This window comes from Triturus cristatus, chromosome 1_1 (assembly GCF_964204655.1).
Source record: "Triturus cristatus chromosome 1_1, aTriCri1.1, whole genome shotgun sequence".
NCBI lineage: Eukaryota > Metazoa > Chordata > Amphibia > Caudata > Salamandridae > Triturus > Triturus cristatus.
The window spans coordinates 879866956-879886007 of NC_140579.1; the positions used below are offsets into that span (position 1 = coordinate 879866956).

The 19052-nt window shown below is 43.3% G+C and overlaps 1 protein-coding gene across 6 annotated transcripts in view; it reads left to right on the plus strand.

Annotated features, from left to right (window-relative positions):
* Window positions 1-19052, plus strand: part of LOC146871232 (ATP-dependent chromatin remodeler CHD8-like) — a 2388691-nt gene that overhangs the window by 38530 nt on the left and 2331109 nt on the right. The window lies entirely within an intron of this gene.

The window sequence follows — 19052 nt, forward strand, 5'->3', positions numbered from 1 at the left end:
TTAGTCTTTGAGGACTTCTGTTGCTTCTTTCTGCACTTCTTTTTTTTCTTTCTGTGCATTTTTTCTTCTTTCTTCACATGTCCTATCTCTGTAGGCATAGTTAGAAATTAGCATTTAAAAAACCTTTGCAATTCACAGAAAAAACCATAGGTTTCAGGCACGTTATAGTTAGGAATTAGCATTTAAATAACCTCAGAAATTCACTGAAAAAACCATAGGTTTCAGGGGTGTTATAAATAGCTGGACTTTTCACTTGTACAAAACCATTCAAATTCCCCCGTTATAGTTAGTTCAGCTAACTATAACTCGCGCGCCCGCAATGCACTGCTGATGACGTCACATATTACATCACTCATGACATGGTCAGTGACATCACTGATGACATCTCAAATGACACCACTGATGACATCACTGATGACATCATCCTTGTGATAGAGTGGCAGACCTCCTCTCACCCTAATATAACCTTTGATACACACATTCAAAAATAGAGACTAAAATTTTCAAAACAATGGACATACCAATACCAGTTACAACAACCTCTTCAGTAATTCTAAGATCCACATACACATCCACTCATTCACCAACAGTCCTATACAGTCACTCATACATGTATTCACTCATCATATGTACTCATACACCTATACATCCTGTTACACAATGCCACTCATCCATAGTGTTACTCACACACAGTCACTCATGCTAATAAAGAATCAAACATACATTTATTTGCATATACAGTTATACACACACCACCACACTTACTTCTACGGAAACTTACACATACTTAGTCTTTTAAACAATCACTTATAGAAACACATAGTTATTCATACAGGAACTCTTTCAATCTCTCACTCACATATACTCACTTATATACACCAATAGTCACATATACTGGTTTAAAACACATGTAGTTACTCATAAAGACACTATTGAGACAGTCATTCACTCACTAACACACCCATACACACACTCATCCACCCATACAGTCCTGCACACATGCGGTCTTCAACACATACAAAGAGTGAGTCACTCATTCATGCACCTATGCACTACGTAATACCCCCCACCGAACCATGCAGACACTCAGACTGATACTCAAAAAACCAACTAATAACCTATATAGGCACCCATGTAGCTACTCACCAACCCATGCAGCCACTTATACACAAAGTGAGAGACTGATACAGATATTTACATATTTAAACATTACTCACTAAGCCATGTATTCACTATGATACACTTAATCAGTCAGGTACACAATCAATTTTTCAAAAACAAATCATCCATTTAGACACTTACACACACACCACCACACTTACTTCTACGGAAACTTACACAATTCAATTCAATAGAGACTTTATTTGGCTATATTTCACACCATAAAAGTGCACATATATACAATACGATTAAAAACATTATTCATACTATTACAATAATTCATAGTCACATACAAGAATCATATTACACGTAGCCCATTGCCAATAACTTGATCCAGATACATGGTAAAGTGCAGATAGTAAGTACAACATCATCATTGGTCTAGGCAATTCCTTAATTTGACGGTTAATTTTAAAAATTCTTTGACCTGTAAGACACTATCGCTGTGCAAAAGCTGCAAATAGAAAAAGGCAGGTTTGATTTGGTTAAAATTAAGTTTCCTTAAGAGTGCAACAAGATAACGTTTGCGGGGATATTCATAAAACCTACATAAAAACATAAAATGCAGCATATCCTGAGGAGACTTCCCGTCGCAGCCACAGGGTGCTGTAACCTTATTAAAAATGTCTGACTTTGGTCGAATTAAAAGATGATGGAAGATGTCAAATCTAAACCTAGTCAACAAGAATTTCTCATGAGAGGTGAAATTACTCATTAAATATGGCTCCATGCTTTCACAAGTTTTTAACATCACATATTTCCTAATTCTTGGTTTCATAAGCTCCTCACTTTCCCTTTGAGCCAACTTGTCCTTATAAAAGGCTTGTTTGATTGCTGTTATATCCCCCTTTACAATTCCGCTAGGATTTTCAAACAAATTCTGACGGCCTAGCCTGGAAAAGCAGGTTTTCAGATATTTTAACCAGGGGACACGCATGTGTTTGTCCTGAGATACTAGATCTCTTACAATCAAATGGGTAAGAGGTATGTCCTGATTTATCCACAGTTTCACCCAACAAATCAGAGGCCTTAAAGAAAAAATATCACTTAGATACTGGATTCCCAGTTCTTCATGTACTGTCAGGTTGTGTGTACTGGTGGGGACACAAAGTAGACGTTTTAGGAAATTGTTTTCGACAACCTGCAACTGTTCTCCAGCCACATATCCCCAAAGTTCGCTACCATATGCAGCTGTAGCAACAGATTTGGCATTGTAAAGCTTAATCATTGCGTTAGTTGGCTTCTTACCCAGTTTTGTCGCAAAGTTAAAAACAGAAGCATTAGCCCTTGTCAGTTCACCTTTCTTTTTGGCCAGGTGTGGACCCCAGTTAAACTTGGTATCAAACAGGACACCAAGATATGAGAATGTTTCTGTGACAGGTATTGGGACATCATCCAATTTAAAAATAAAATTCTTTTTAGGTTTATGGCCAATATGCATTATGTATGATTTGGAGTTGTTGACCAATAGATTTCGGTCAGACATAAAAATGTTAAAAGCGCCTGGAGTCCCTTCTCCGTTCTTGAAATTAAAACCGCATCATCTGCGTATAAAAGAACTGGAATACCCCGCCTGCCGACTCTAGGGCAGTCTGTCTGTACATTCTGTAGATAATCATCTAAATCATTAATATACAAATTAAAAAGGAAGGGGGCAAGAATGCAACCCTGACGCACTCCCTTCTTTATGTCAAAAATACCAATGGTATCCCCGTTTACAGAATATCTGACGTTAGCACTGGTATTACTGTGCATATCCACCAGAAAGTCGACTATCCCTGGATCCACACCTTTCTCCCTCATGGACCTCCACAACCCCCCCCTGTTAACACAGTCAAAGGCTGAAGAAAGGTCCATGAAGGCAAGATGGACAGTTCCCCTCTGTACAGTGGTATATTTGCTCAATACAAGGAAGAGGTTAAGGCACTGGGTTATGGTGGAGCGCCCCCCACAGAAACCATACTGAGAAATCGACATGATGTTATTTTCAGTCGCCCAGCATGTTATTCTCTGTAGTAGAATTCTCCCCATAATTTTGACCATGGAGTCAATTAATGAGATTGGCCGGTAGCAGTGAGGACTGACCTTATTTCCTTTTTTAAAAACGGGAACAATCGTTGATAGTCCCCAGGAGATAGGGCAGCCCACTTTGGCAGCTGCATTAAATACTGCAGCCAGGATGGGCGCCCAAAAGTGTGGATCAGACTTATACAAGTCTGGGGGGATCCCATCAGGCCCTGGGGCTTTTCTAGCAGTAAGTCCTTCAATGGCCACCATAACTTCACCATTAGTAAACCTAATAGCACCTCCCCTAGCATCAAGCAATTTCTCAGTTGTAACAGGTAACCCAGAAGAGTATAATTGTTTGAAGTGAAGTTCCCACTCTTCCTTGGTAATACAACAGTCCAGACCATTACCCGGGTCTTCTACCAGGAATGGTTTTTTAATTATTGTCCAAAATCTGGTGCTGGATTTTAAGGTAGAGGGATCAAGTAACTCATTCCACGCTTCTACTCTTAGCGACTCCTTATGGGATTTAAGAATGGACTTATATTCTCTACGGCACAGTTTGACATTTTCCTGCACTCTCGGAATAGCTGCCAGTGCTAGCCTGAGGTTACGAGCAGCTTTGGCGCAATCATGATTGAACCATCTTGGCCCACATTTTTCCACACTCATCTTTGCTGGAACCAACATCAGTTCTGACACCTTCTCCGACAGATTTTGATAAGCAGTGAGAACCCGTCGTGGGTCTGCCCCCACCTGAGTGCAGTTCACAATATCCTCAGTACATGTGTCAACAATGTTTTTAAACAGTAAGTCTGGAGTCACCATTGACCATTTAAGTCGCCGCCTCCCATCTGTGGTGCCCAGCCTCCCGGAGTTACATATCTGTCTTTCCTTAGTAAACCAAGGTCCCTTCAGACGGATTGTTAAAGGATTATGGTCACTGAATTCGCTTGGGACAATATCAAACAAATCTAAAAAAGGCAGCAGTGTCGCTGACAACAGCATGTGATCAATAAAGGTGCCCCTCCCATGCCCCTTAAAGGTGGGAGTATCAAAACATTTAAATGGATCCCTGAGTGTCATGGCCAGGGAGAGGTCCAGGTTATCAAGGAGAGCATTGCATAGTTCCCCAGCCATTGTGTGATCCAGGTGGAGTCCCTCCATACGCTCACAACATAAATCATTTATGCATTTGTGCAGAGGGTCTCCACACAAGTGGACATTGAGATCCCCCACAATCACGAGGTTGTGATTAAAATCCTTTAGAGAGGAAGTGAGAAAAGCATGCAGGACAGATACGGAGTTAGATACTGAAGTGACATTGGCAGCATTATAAAAATTCACTAAACATACTCGGCAGTGTTCCCCATTTAAAACCAAACCCATCATACCAGGATCATTTGCATCAATTCTACTGATTTTACAGGTAACAAGGATAGAAACAAAAATCACCAGTCCACCCTTAGGTCTGCCTCTTAGTGATGGTGTGGCCGGGACATAGAAGGCCTTGTACCCTTCTAGAAAAAGATCACATTCAACCAGCCATGTCTCTTGTAGGCAGATAACTTTAAATTGCTTAATGTAGTTGACCCAATTTATGTCTGCCATTTTTGCAGCCAACCCCGCAATGTTCCACGAGACAACATTGCTACCACAGTTTTTATCCTGTGAGTTCAGAATAGGTACCAATTCATCTGAGATTGAGAAGCCCTGACCCACAGGGATCTCATGTCAGTCACACATGTCCAGGCCAGATAGAAGGTCGTACCTGTTCTGTGTGTTGATGTTAAACCCAGAATTAGGTTGGGCCAAAAAATTAGGTCTATTCTGTGTGTTGGTAACGTTTCCAAATCCCCTCGGGTTAACAATATTATACTGAAAGGTCCATGACCTGGGTCTGAGTTTCAGCCACTGGACTAAACAACCTTTGTTGGGGGGAGTTATGACAGAGATGGGCATAGAAGTACCCCAGAGGTCGGACACATATACTGCTCTCAATATATATCAGTGACGAAGCTCTTAAGAGAGCGGTGGCCACATGTTGGGGATGTTTGAAGTTCACAACAATGCAGTCTCCGCTTCCCATTTTTTTCGATGGGCCCACCCAGTTCACCCGCCTGACTGCCACTATCTGATCAGAATATGCAATTGGGAAGCCACAGTTTTTATTAAGCCATGACACTGTTTTGTTTTTAAGTGAGGCATGAGACTCGTCATAGGGTGAGGCAGGATGAGTACCGCAGGGTGGGACATTAGTTAGGAATACCACAAATGGCGCACAGTCAGGCGGTAGGTTAAGATAGCGTTTACTCCTGTGCGGCCTGCTATCTATTCCCTGTCTTGAAACAGGGTTAGATTGAATCTGTGGATCCATTGTTACTTGGGTGGCTGGTGTAGTTGCTTTTGTTGGTGCCCTACTCATGGTGGTCGGTACTGCCGTCGTGTTAATGGAATTTGACTGAGTTTTTCCCCGCACCATCCCTGCCTGTCTGCCTTCCCCAGGATTATCTCTTAATCCAGTAACTGCAGCCTGGTACGAAGATACCAGGCCACCAAGCCTGGACACCTCAGCTGTTAGAGTGTCTATCTTGGTGGTTAAAGGTCTGATAGCCTCCTCTACCTTAGATTCCAATTTAGACTCTAGGTTTTTTAGGAGGGCAACCAGTTGTGCAATATTAGCATTTAAGTTATTCTCCTTGTTTCCAGTAAACACAAAGGGATTATTAAGTGGGACATTAACAATAGCAGAATCTACAGCAGTAGTTTTTTTCTTCTGTTTCCCACCCCCTTTTATCTGTGTTCGCCTACAGTTGCGTACCGGCCTTATAGCTGGCGGAACTTCCTCCAAATCCTCACTGGATGTATCTTGGTGTTCTAAATGGACCTCAGCCCTTACCACAATCGGTGTGACCGGGTTTTCTCTAGCAGCACCATTGACGCTGGTCTCTCCCTCAGCGACCTTCGCTATTAGAGGCGGCGTCTCAACCAGTGCTGTTGCAGGGGGCCCTTTCCCTAGAGATGCCTGACGTTCACTGTTGATCTGAGTGACTTTTTTTTACCATTTAATTGTCAATAGTACTATGGCCCGTTGCAGTTTTATCATTTTTAGCCTTAGACATCCTAAATAGAAACAATACGTGTTTAAGTTGCAATACGACTATACATAAATGTTAAAAAGAATTAAAGTCTCACTTGTTACTTTAAAAAAGAGGGGTCAGTTCACGAAAACCAGCATCTTGGGCCCAGTCTCTTCAGGCCTCTGAGGGCCACAGAGGGCCCGCCCTTGTCCCGGGCTTAGCCCGGCGCCGCCCGCGCGCGTCCCGCGACGCGGAGGGAGCCGTGGTCTTTTGTGCACCTCCGGGCGCGTAGGTAGCGTCAGGGCCTGCAAAGAAGTCTGGGGATTGTAGTCTCTCCCGCTCTCGGCCGCGAAATGCTGTAGCGGCGGCGGGGGAGACACGCAGCATGAAGGAGCCCAGTAGCGGCGACAACAATGCTGGACCGCAGGGCAGAGCAGCGAAAGAATCCCCCAGCACGTAAGCAGGCCAAAATTTCAAGTTTCCCGCTCCCCAGAGGGAGCCGCGGTCTTTTGTGCGCCTCCGGGCGCGTAGGTGGCGTCAGGGCCCGCAAAGAAGTCTGGGGATTGTAGTCTCCCCCGCTCTCGGCCGCGAAATGCAGTAGCGGCGGCGGGGGAGACACGCAGCAGGAAGGAGCCCAGTAGTGGCGGCGACAACGCTGGACCGCAGGGCAGAGCAGCGAAAGAATCCCCCAGCACGTAAACAGGTCAAAATTTCAAGAAACTTACACATACTTAGTCTTTTAAACAATCACTTATAGAAACACATACAGGAACTCTTTCAATCTCTCACTCTCACACATACTCACTTATATACACCAATAGTCACATATACTAGTTTAAAATACATGTAGTTACTCATAAAGACACTATTGAGACAGTCATTCACTCACTAACACACCCATACACACACACATCCACCCATACAGTCCTGCACATGGTGTCTGCATGGTTCGGTGGGGGGTATTACGTAGTGCATAGGTACATGAATGAGTGACTCACTGTTTGTATGTGTTGAAGACAGCATGTGTGCAGGACTGTATGGGTGGATGATTGTGTGTATGGGTGTGTTAGTGAGTGAATGACTGTCTCAATAGTGTCTTTATGAGTAACTACATATGTTTTAAACTAGTATATGTGACCATTGGTGTATATAAGTGAGAATATGTGAGAGTGAGAGATTGAAAGAGTTCCTGTATGAATAAGTATGTGTTTCTATAAGTGATTGTTTAAAAGACAAAGTATGTGTAAGTTTCCGTAGAAGTAAGTGTGGTGGTGTGTGTATAACTGTATATGCAAGTAAATGTAGGTTTGATTCTTTATTAGCATGAGTGACTGTGTGTGAGTAACTCTATGGATGAGTGGCATTGTGTAACAGGATGTATAGGTGTATGAGTACATATGATGAGTAAGTACATGTATGAGTGACTGTATAGGACTGTTGGTGAATGAGTGGATGTGTATGTGGATCTTAGAATTACTGAAGAGGTTGTTGTAACTGGTATTGGTATGTCCATTGTTTTGAAAAATGTAGTCTCTATTTTTGAATGTGTGTATCAAAGGTTATATTAGGGTGAGAGGAGGTCTGCCACTCTATCACAAGGATGATGTCATCAGTGATGTCATTTGAGATGTCATCAGTGATGTCATGAGTGATGTAATATTTGACGTCATCAGCAGTGCATTGCAGGCGCGCGAGTTATAGTTAGCTGAACTAACTATAACGGGGGAATTTCAATGGTTTTGTACGAGTGAAAAGTCCAGCTAACTATAACGCCCCTGAAACCTATGGTTTCTTCAGTGAATTTCTAAGGTTTTTTAAATGCTAATTACTAACTATAACGTGCCTGAAACCTATGGTTTTTTCAGTGAATTTCAAAGGTTTTTTAAATGCTAATTTCTAACTATGCCTACAGAGATAGGACATAAGAAGAAAAAACGCACAGAAAGAAAAAAAAGAAATGCAGAAAGAAGCAACAGAAGTCCTCAAAGACGAAGAAAAGTGCAGGAAGAAGGATAACGTGCAGAAAGAACAAACAGAAGAGCAGAAGAAAGCCTTGTAGCAAAATCATCCTGTACCCTCCACTTTTTCAGACGGATACTGGTGGTAACTGAGTCTGACTTAACATAGCACTGGCTCTAGGACTGGTTAAAGACACTCAGAATACAGTGAAAACACCTACATACACTAGGGAACACTATGCGTTCGGGTCCCCCTGTGATCAGCATGACCTCCTCTGTAAGCCCCTAGTATATAATAGGGCAGGGGATTAAAACTACCTCTTAAAACGCGCCACAGGGCGTGTTTGCACACGTCACCTCAGGCCCCGTCCCCTCCCTTCACCACTGTGTAAACGCGCCCTGTGGCCGTTCTAAGTTGAGAGATTAAGTCCCCTTGAATCCTAAGGGTCCCTAGGGTCAAACTAGCCCTCTAGGTACCTCCAGTAAGCGCCACAGAGCTGCGTTGCAGAGAGGTGTAAAAAGGGGCGTGGCCTCAGAACACCTGTCTGCAACGCAGCTCCCTGGCGCATACTGGAGATACCTGTTGGGCTAGTTGGCCCTCAGGGACCCTCTGTATTGAAGGGGAATTAATTCACCAACTTACAACTGGCCAGGGGGCGCGTTTGCAGAGTGCTGCAAGGAGGGGGCGTGGCCTCCAGCGCGATGTCAGTCTTTTATTTTTTTATTTTTTTTAATTTACTGGCCCTGGGGACCCCCATCCCCCAGGGCCTGCACCCTAATTTTTTTTGTTGAAAAAAATAAATTTGGCCCTCCCAAGGCCTTAATCGGCCCCGGGGACTCCAACCCCTGGGTCATGGCCTTTTTTGTTTTTTTAATTCTTTAGGAGGGGGCTGCGTTGCCCCCCCTCCTCAGGCCACTTATGGCCCCGGGGACCCCATCCCCCGGGGCTGGCCTTTGTTTTTTATTATTTAAAAATATATATATATTTATAGAAACACCTAGGACATGCTGGACAAACCGTATGTACCTATTACCATGACGATTTGTGTGATATTCAGGAAAAGGCGACTATGCATAGAATGAATCCACATGGAATGTATTTACACCGCTAGTGAAGCTCTGACGTGTCTGACGCCCTACCATGCCTAATCCCGGTGCCCCCGCCGGTGGGTACTCTCCAAGTAGACACCCTTGTCGTTTATTTATACAAACATGGGTAGCTATTGACGGGCATATTTCATATACACGCACACCAAGCCATTAAAAGGGGATTCGACAAAAATTCGACCAAACTATGCAAGAAACCCGCCTCGCGGTTAATAAAACACACATCCACCGCCGGATGTGTAATACTTTTTATTTTACTCTCTGGAAAGGAGACGAACCTCACTTGAGTCACAGCGTGCTCCTGGCTGAGCCCAATGCTGTGTTACACCCACCAGTGCCTGCCGAGTGCCACACACCTCTGTGTTGTATTCCACTAGCTAGTGCGTATGCTATGACACTCTCTAGCCCATGTGCACTGTAACACCACCCCGTGAATATGTCATGCCACACTTGACTTCGCACGGGTTATATTGCCCCATCTAACATACCTTCCTCGATGCCTATGTTATAACGCACAGCGCTATGCCATACATATTACAATCTGGGATCCAGATCTTTGTCACAGTGCATATGCAACGTTACACTCCCCAGCACATATTTTATATTACAACTTTAGAGACTAGTTAAGTTACACAACACTGCCCTGTGCATATTACACTCCAAGGCGCATATCGCATAGCACGCGCTAGTGCCTGTGCTATCTCGCGCTCTCCAATGAATCTGTCATTGCGCACAATGTATTGCATATTATATTTCACGCCCCGGTTCATCTTATATCACACTTTTTGGTGCATAGTTTATACCATATACTATATCTAGTTTTCATTTTCAATCGTGCTCTCAGGACTATGTTCTATATAACACTGCGTCCACCTACCCTTTTCATGGGCATTACATTTTGCGATGGGGGGTGGAGGGTCAGGGGGTGTTTCTGCCAAGTGAGCCCGGAGTCACAGTCACAAACGTCCTCTTCTTCCTGAATAAAAGTGAGATTATGCTGCATACTTGTTCATATTTTAAGTAGTTCGCACAGACACGCGTTTTAAAAACAATAAAGTTCCTAATACCCACCTTCTCTGAACAGTTAGCTTGCTGCCCCATCCACCTCCTCCCTATCCTCTGTCTGAATCCATGGACTAGCCTCCTCCCTCCTGCCATGCATGGTCTGATGTTCTGCCACTGCCCTCCATTTAGCATGATGTACCAGTCCACTCCTCCTGCCCTCCATTGCCCAATTCTATGGCCCATCATTGACCTCCTGCTTAGCCTCTGTGCTTAGCTTGCTGCCCCAATTCTCCTTCCCCCTGCCCTCCGATGTCTTTGTGCATGCCCCTGCTCCATCCTTTTTGCCCACCATGTTCCATGGACCTGCCACTCCTATCTACTCTGAGTGTTCTGTTGAGCTGCCACTCCCCTCCCACCTGCCTAGCATTGTCAGATGGCTGTAAACTGTCCCTGCCACCTCCACCCTGCCTGTCCACATGCCATGCCCCTATCCCCTTCCTCCTGTCCTCCATGGTCAATTTTACTGCCACACCCTTCTGCCCTCCCTGGTCTGTTGTGCTGCAACTGCTCCTCCTGCTTGCCCCGCGCTGTCTGTTGTGAGGCCACTTACCCTGAACTCTCTTGTCTGTGCCCAGGTCCTGACCCTCCCTTCTATCCTCCATGGTCCTTTGTGCCTGCCCCTGCACCCTTCTTCTTGCCCATCATAGCCATTGTGCTGCCACTAACCCTCCCGCTTGCCATGCATGGTCTTCTGTGATGCCATGGCCCCTCCCACCTTCCCTGTGTGGTCAGCTAGCTGCCCCTGACCCCCTCCCACCTTCCCTCCATGGTCTGTGTGTATGCCACCATAGTCTCATTGTTGCTCTCCATGGTGTGTCTTGTTTCTAGTGCCCATCCTGCCTGACCTCCATGGTCATCTTGCTGCTCCTGCCCTGCCCCCTTGCCCCCAGCCCTCTGTTTCCATGTGCAGACCCAGATTCCCTCCCTCCTAGCTTGTCTGTTCCATTGTAATGCCCCTGATCCGTCCCTCCTGCCCTTTATGGCCTGTTATGCTGCAGCTTTCTCTCCTGTCTGTCCATTATGGTCAGCTAGCTACCATTGCCTCTTTCCCCTCTGTTCTCTGTTGTCCATGTGCATGGTCCTGTCCCCTCCCTCTTACTTTCTCATGCGCTGTGTGGTGTATTGTGCTGATGCAAACCCTGATGCCTGCCCTGTAGGGTCAGTTTGGTGCACCTCTCCATGTCCCTCCTGTCCTCTGTTATCCGAGTCCATGTCCCTACCCCAATTCCTCCTGCCTACCATGATCCAATGTACCATTCTTGCGAACATTTTGAACTTGGTAAGAGGGAGATTTTAAAACAAAACTGGGGTATTGATTTTCCCCTTTGAGTTACATTGAAAAAGAGGAGATTGTAGGCAGGAGACAGATCAAATAAAGCCCATTTGAGCTTAAAAACATTGGACGTTTCCTGGCTGAAACGGGTCTGTTGGCATGTATGGTTTTACTACCACTGCCTCTTCCTTCTGCCCACAATGGTCTATTATATTGCCACAGCCTCTCTTGCCAGTCCTGTACTGTTGGTTTGTTGCACCTGCCCCCCTTTCCACTGCCCTCCATAGTCTTTTCTGCTGCCACTGCCCTTCCTGCCTGCCCAGTTGGTCAAATTGTTGCCTCTGCACTCTCCTACCTGCCTTCAATTTTCTGAGTCCGTGCCCCTGGCCTCTGCCTCTCAACAGTATCCCAATGAACAACTAGATTGTTAACATTCTATATTTATTACAAAAGTGTGGAACGCCTGACGTCATCTTGATGTAATAAAAACTGTAATACCTAGAGTATTTCCTTTAGAAATTACATATATGAGAGGGTCTTATTTGCATCAAAATTATGGTTAGTGCTCTAAAAAACTAAAATGAGGACATATTTTCTGAATTTTCAAATAGCGACAAAGAACTTTTAAATTATTTGTATTCTTAATGTTTTTTATCCAGTTGACCACTTGATTAAATGTTGCACCTAGGGGAGAGGATGTGGTGTTACTTCCAGAGCTGCAGACTTTGCAACTGGGGAACCAGGTTGGAGTTTCTGCTTCAGCTCAACATTCTGTGATTCTGGTCAAATCACTTAATCTCCCCATGTCTACAACCAAAATGAATTTGATCTTGTGTGGTGTAACCAATGCTCATGTAAAGCACTCCAATACCTGACAAGTCTGCACTATATAAAACTGCAAATACACAAAAAATAAGTGTTTTGCACACTTCTGTCATTGGGCTACATGTGGGCTACATCTGGGTGATATTTGTGCTGCATTTGGGCTCTTTTGTCTCTGGTGGCCATTTTGGGAGACTTATTTGTTATGTTTCCTAATTTCCTCATTTACTACAGTCTCCTCGGTAGGAAATACTTTCAGTTTTTTACTTTGATTCCATCAAGAAGGCATTCAGATGTGTCACAAATTTGCCATAAATTCAGAATGTTAGCACTCTAGTTGCTTATTAGATCACTGTAGTAAAGATACTACTCACCAGGAAAGTCTGCTGCTGGTATTGAAAGTACATGTTTCAGTCTGCATGTCAGAATTTTTTAATGAAATAGAAGAGGCTTTGAGAAGTCACTCAAAATGTGCCCTCATTTTTAGGTCGAGGACTACCGGTCTGCCGAAGGCAGAACCGGAAGTCGGAAGATTTAATGTTTCCTAGAGTGGCTATTTAGCCCGCCTCTCTTTTTGCTTCTCCTCCATTGGCTGGCTTCCTAAACGGAGGCCCGCCATTGGAGGAGAGAGCCGTCCCTCCAAATAGGCTCCGTCTTTTTCAGATTCGGGGGCGTGTTCCTTGCTGTTCTTTCCACTTTTTAGCCACGCCCTTTTAGAACGGCAGGAACACGCCCCCGAATCCGAAAAAGTTTCGAAGTTTCCATCCGCCATTTTTTTTGCTATCGTTTGGCCGGCCGTGAGGATCTTCTTGCTGTTGTGCGTCGAGGACATGAGGTAATGCCTTTTCTCCTTTCCTCTCCTCGCCGTTTAAAATGATTCTATGTTTGTATTTCTTGATGGATATTAAGCGACAATGACGCATCCTGAGTTGCATAATAAACAATAAAGCATTGGGCCGCCTGAAAAGGGACATTCATTTTCCCGTGTAGCCCTCCCTCTTTCTTTGTCAAATGCTGGCATTATGCTTTTCGTACAAGACAAGGGTCATTGAACAAACTAAAGCAATGCGAGGGAATAATATTATTCATATAATCAAAGTTGATTGTAAAACATAATCCTCCGCCATAAAATGTAGTGCCACGAAAAGCGGCCCGGGAGCCTCGAAGCACGTGTATTCCTGTGGTCACGACTTTTTTTTGGCACAATGAGTCGGGTAGTAGTTGATGAAAAACAATACATTTTTAAATGATTCTCGAGAAAATGTCTACTTAAAGGATCAGAGAAGATAATATTTGGATAATGCAGGTACCCCCCCCCCCCCCCAACCAGCCACCGTTTTGCTTATAGGATGTGGCGCCGGAGGGGGTTGTCCTTCCTTTTGGGGTGCAGCCGCAGCACTTCCGCATGTTTTCTGTATTTACCACAAACGCCACCCTCTCTCGCAGTAGAATAGGAGTAACGGGATTGGAAAAAGCACCTTCACGTGTCGTCTGTCCGGCTTTGTTGAGCAGTGCACCCTTCACCCCCACGCTCATTACTAATTGAAGGAGCACGAGTGTTGGTCACAGCCTAGGTCGACCTAGGAAACTACACGCGCTGCACCCCCTGTTAGAGATGAAAACATCTCGGATGAGAGAACACAGAGGCCCGCCCGACTTTACCCAGGATTTAAATCTGAGGATCATTCTGGTGTTTATAGAACACAGGAATCGCACATGACATGCTATGACAGAGATTGCAAATATAGCCACTTGGACAGATTCTTTGGCGGGCAGACTGCCGGGTGGATGCAGGGATTGGCGGGGAGAGAAATAAAAAAATCGGTAGATTTGTAGTCTGATTCTTAGACGGTTAATATATTCATAGGTTCTTAAACGTGACAGCTGAAAATAGTTGGTTGTATGGACAGAAATACATAGATTGGAGTGCATAAATACACGTAGAGAGGCATAACTAGAAAATAATACATAAATAGATAAATGGAGTAGATAGAGGTATTGTATTGCAACATTTATATAGCGCTTACTATCGCTATATGGGGCGCGAAGCGCTTGCTACATTATACTTACCTAGACAGGCATACATAGATAGTGCACATATAAATGTAGATAGTCCTAAGTAGTAAATAGATGGATACATAGTTGAATACATGGATAGATAGTCCTAGGTAGATGGGTATAATAGACAGACGAATAGAATGGAGTGCATTGATGCTTTTAGATAGTCAAAGTAGATAGGCATACACAATGGCTAAAGAGAGTGGGGTGCACAGAATCATGTATAGACAAACGTAGGTAGGCACACATGGATAGATAAATAAAGCGAAGTGCATAGATACATGCAGACACGTGGAAAGGTATACATAGATGTATACATAGTTGAATAAATGGGTTGATAGTCGTAGGCAGATGGATATAACTGACAGACGAATAGAATGGAGTGGAGTGCATTGATGCTTTTAGGTAGTCATAAGTAGATAGGCATAAACAATGACTAAATAGAGTCGAGTGCACAGAATCATGTATAGCCAAACGTAAATGGGCATACATAGATAAATCGAGTGAAGTGCATAGATATATGTAGACACACGTAGATAAGTATACATGGATGGATAAATAGACTGGAGTGCACAGATATATATAGAAAGATATCGATATATGGACGAACAGATACACGTAGAAAGATCTAAACATATGGATAAATACAGTGGATTGTGCAGATTCTACACGTAGAACGATATAAAATATGTGGATGAATACAGTGGAGTGCATAGATGAAGACAGACATGTGGATAAGCATAAATGGATAAATAGATTGGAGTGCACAGATTCATTTAGATAGACAAATGTAAATAGGCATAAATAGATAGATAAATGGAGTGAAGTGCATAGATATATGTAGACATACGTGGATAGGTATGGATGGATACATTGAGTGGAATGCATAGATATATGTAGAAATATATAAATGTATGAAGACTAGAGAGATTACATAGATGTAGATGGAAGTTTATGTATATGCATAAATAGATGAATAAATAGAGTGGAGTGCGCACGTAGACAGATATATATGGGTGAATAGAGCGGAGTGCATAGATGTAGATACACTTTTTGTGGATAGGCATAAATAGATGACAGACAGACCTCAATCACTCTCTATCTCTCTACCTCACTCTTTCTATCTCACTAACTCACTTTCACTCTCTCTTTCACTACCTCTCTCTATCTCACTACATCACAACATCACTCTATGCTTATATATCACTACCTCACAACATCCCTCTCCCTCACTACCTCACTCTTTCACTACCTCACTCTATCTCACTACCTCACTCTCTATCTACCTCACTCTCTCTCACTACCTCACTCTCTATTTCAATACCTCACTCTCTCTCTGCTAATGCAATAGGTATCACATATGCAAAAAAAAAGCTAATGCCAATAGAAATGACAATGCCATTTATTTAGGGATACAAAAATGATAAAAAAAAATAATGAGCAATACCAATAGCTCTACCTATAATATTGCCGAGACCATTGCATTGTAAATGCTTGTTATTTCTGCAGCACTAATCATACTTTCTACGGCAAAATGAACCCCCTCATTTTGTTCCTTTTTAAATTAAATGTTTTAAGTGTTACTACTTTATTCCATTCAAGATGGCTTCAGGTGTGCCATACGGTTGTCATAAGTAGGACTGTTAGCGCTCTAGTTGTTCTTTAGAACACTCTGGGAAGCTGCAGTAGAACACAAAGGAATCAACTGACAGTCTCTGCCCTTATTGGATGTACATGTTTTACTGAGAATGTCAGACTTCATTCTCACATGACCGAGAGAGATAATGTTAATTTACAGAAAATATGCTCTCAGTTTAGCTTGTAGATCACCTTCCAAACCTCTGTGGGAAAAGCATGAGAAAATAGTTTTCTCTCAAACATGATATCACAGCAGAAGGCTTTTTCACATGGTAAAATCGCCTTAGAACACACCACAATTCCTAAAATGAGTATGGTGCCATCAAGAAATGATTTATAATGTAACTAAAGTCTTAAAACCTTCTATTAACTGCAATGCTTTTTAATGAGGTGCTATCATGTATATTGGTCCCAAGATGGCTGCCAACACTTCTTGGATGAAGTGCTGACAGCCGATCAGATCTCACGATGAGATGTGTGGTTAGGCTCCGCCCAGATATATACATGTGATTTTACTTTTGATTTTCTCAGGAACTACTGAACGGATTTACACCATTTAAGCAAAAGGCATGAGGCTGAACTGAGGACTACCTCTTTGCCAAATTTGGTGTAATTCCGTTCAGCACTTCGGGCTGTAGCTGCGTCAATAGGTCCTATAAGAAAATGCATGGGGAAAACGCGTTTTGGGACCCCCCTTTTTTCTCGGCCTCCGCTTGACGAATCAATGTGAAATTTTCAGGATAGGAGCGGACCGGAGCTGGCCAAAAGTTTGGAAAATTTCGCGAAGATTCATCAATCGACGCCAATGTTATTCTAAATAGAATGTTGCGGATTTCCTATGGAAAATAGCTCCTAACTATAACTACCTACTGGCGACTGTATATATATAGAGTTACAGTTAGCTGTTGTATGACATTTTCAAAACATTTTACTGCGGTTGGTGTTGCCTGTTATGGCTATGTGTCTCTCTGAGACAGGGTGTTTTACTTTATCTCTGTTTTGTTACATATGTGAATTAACTCCCTTTTTCAGTGTGTAACAATAGATGAGCCATTGGTCCTCATTAGGCCACCTGAAGCTTGACCGTTCTAGGTAGAGTACATAAGTCCAGTAGCAATGTCCTGGCAGTGGGAAAGCAGCAGATAAAGTAGTTTAATATATTACCAGCCCTTTCCCACGTGGAAACAAGAATAATCTTTGACATTGTGCATATTTTGTACTTAATTGTGGGTCTTTACCTCATTAAAGAGGTAAATAAATTGGAGAATACCAGCCTGCGAAGCCTTATGTTAATACTGTTCCAGTTTGCGTCAAAATCGTGTAGTAATTCAAAACCCAAAACAGAAAAAAATGGTATCTGGAGGATGAGAAAACAGTTACAGCTAGAAGAAAAGACTACAAAATGTTTATGGTTTGGGGCTAGGAGATTAGTGAAGAGCGGAGGGTTCAAGACAGAGGATAGACTGGGGAAGAGGAACAGTAGACTTGGGGGTTAATGCACCTTCCATGGGCATCTGTCTATCTGCTTCACAATCCTGAAATGGCTCAGGAAGATCCTTTTGGATGTTGCCTAGTCCCACACAAAAAACTGTAATCCAAGCACTTATTACATTTAGATTGGACTATGGCAACATCCTATATTTGGGAGCCAATAAGGATGTGAACCGCAGACTGCAATTGGTACAGAATGCAGCATCTAGGCTGCTATGCCAGATTCCGCAAATGACTCGTATTTCCAGCTCTCTTCGTGAACTCCATTGGCTCAGAGTCGAGATCCGTATAAAGTTCAAGACCCTGAGCTATATGTTCAAGGTGAAGTCTGGTAGTGCCCCTCAATACCTAAAGGCCATTGTTCACTCTTATCTTCCTTCGCGGTCCCTCCGTTCTGCTACCCAGGCCAAGTTTTTAGTAACTAGGATCAAACGTTCCCGTCTGGGTGGTCGATCCTTTGCTTATCTAGGTCCCCTTCTCTGGAATTCTCTTCCTTTATTCCTTAGGAAAGAAACTGTTTTCAGTAACTTTCGTAGACACCTAAAGGCTTGGTTATTCAATCAATAGGTTCGTGACAGTTTGACTATTTGTACTTTTTCCTGTACAGCGGCGCTGGGAAACCTTTTTGGTAGCTATGCGCCTTATAAGATTAATAATAATAATCTGTGACTTTGTAAACAAAGGCTGCGTTTTATTAAACATGTAGGCCATTTACAATAGATCTGATCTACTGGTAATGCCCTCCATTAGGAAAACCCTTAGACAACTAAGCTTCACCAAATTTTGTTTGTCTCCAGAATCACCCAAATCTGAATACAGGGGCTGAAGGATCTCTGCTGAGCAGCAGCACAGATCCTAAGCCTAAAGTGGCACCACTAGCTATGCAACACACACTGTGCAACTGATCACTGCTGTTCCTACCCATCTCCACAGTGCATATGTCTTCTTGTGGGCCATAGCCATGTTTTTGAGACCTCTCGCCAGTAGATATTGGGATCTCAGTGATCAGTTAATCCTCTCCCCAGACCTACTTAATGAGTTAGGCAGGGATGAGGACTGTGTGGGTTTTGCACCCCGGTCATTCCCAATGTAATATCTGCCTGCTATTGAGTAAATCTTTTTTCAAGTTCACACTGGAACTGCATTTTTCACAATTATGAGTGAGACGAGGCTGGTTAGAAATCTGTATTTTAGTTGTACATAGAGGGATTTCCCCATTCCATTAGAGCAGTGTACACAAGTGTTTAAATTGCAAGACAATGCAACAGATCTGGAATTTAGTCTGTAGAGCAATAGGGTTTGACAGCCAAATCCGTAATTGAAGCATTCTCTATTACTGAAGGCAATGGAAAACATCTTTGTGGGACTATGCTAGAAAAAGTTTTAACAGTT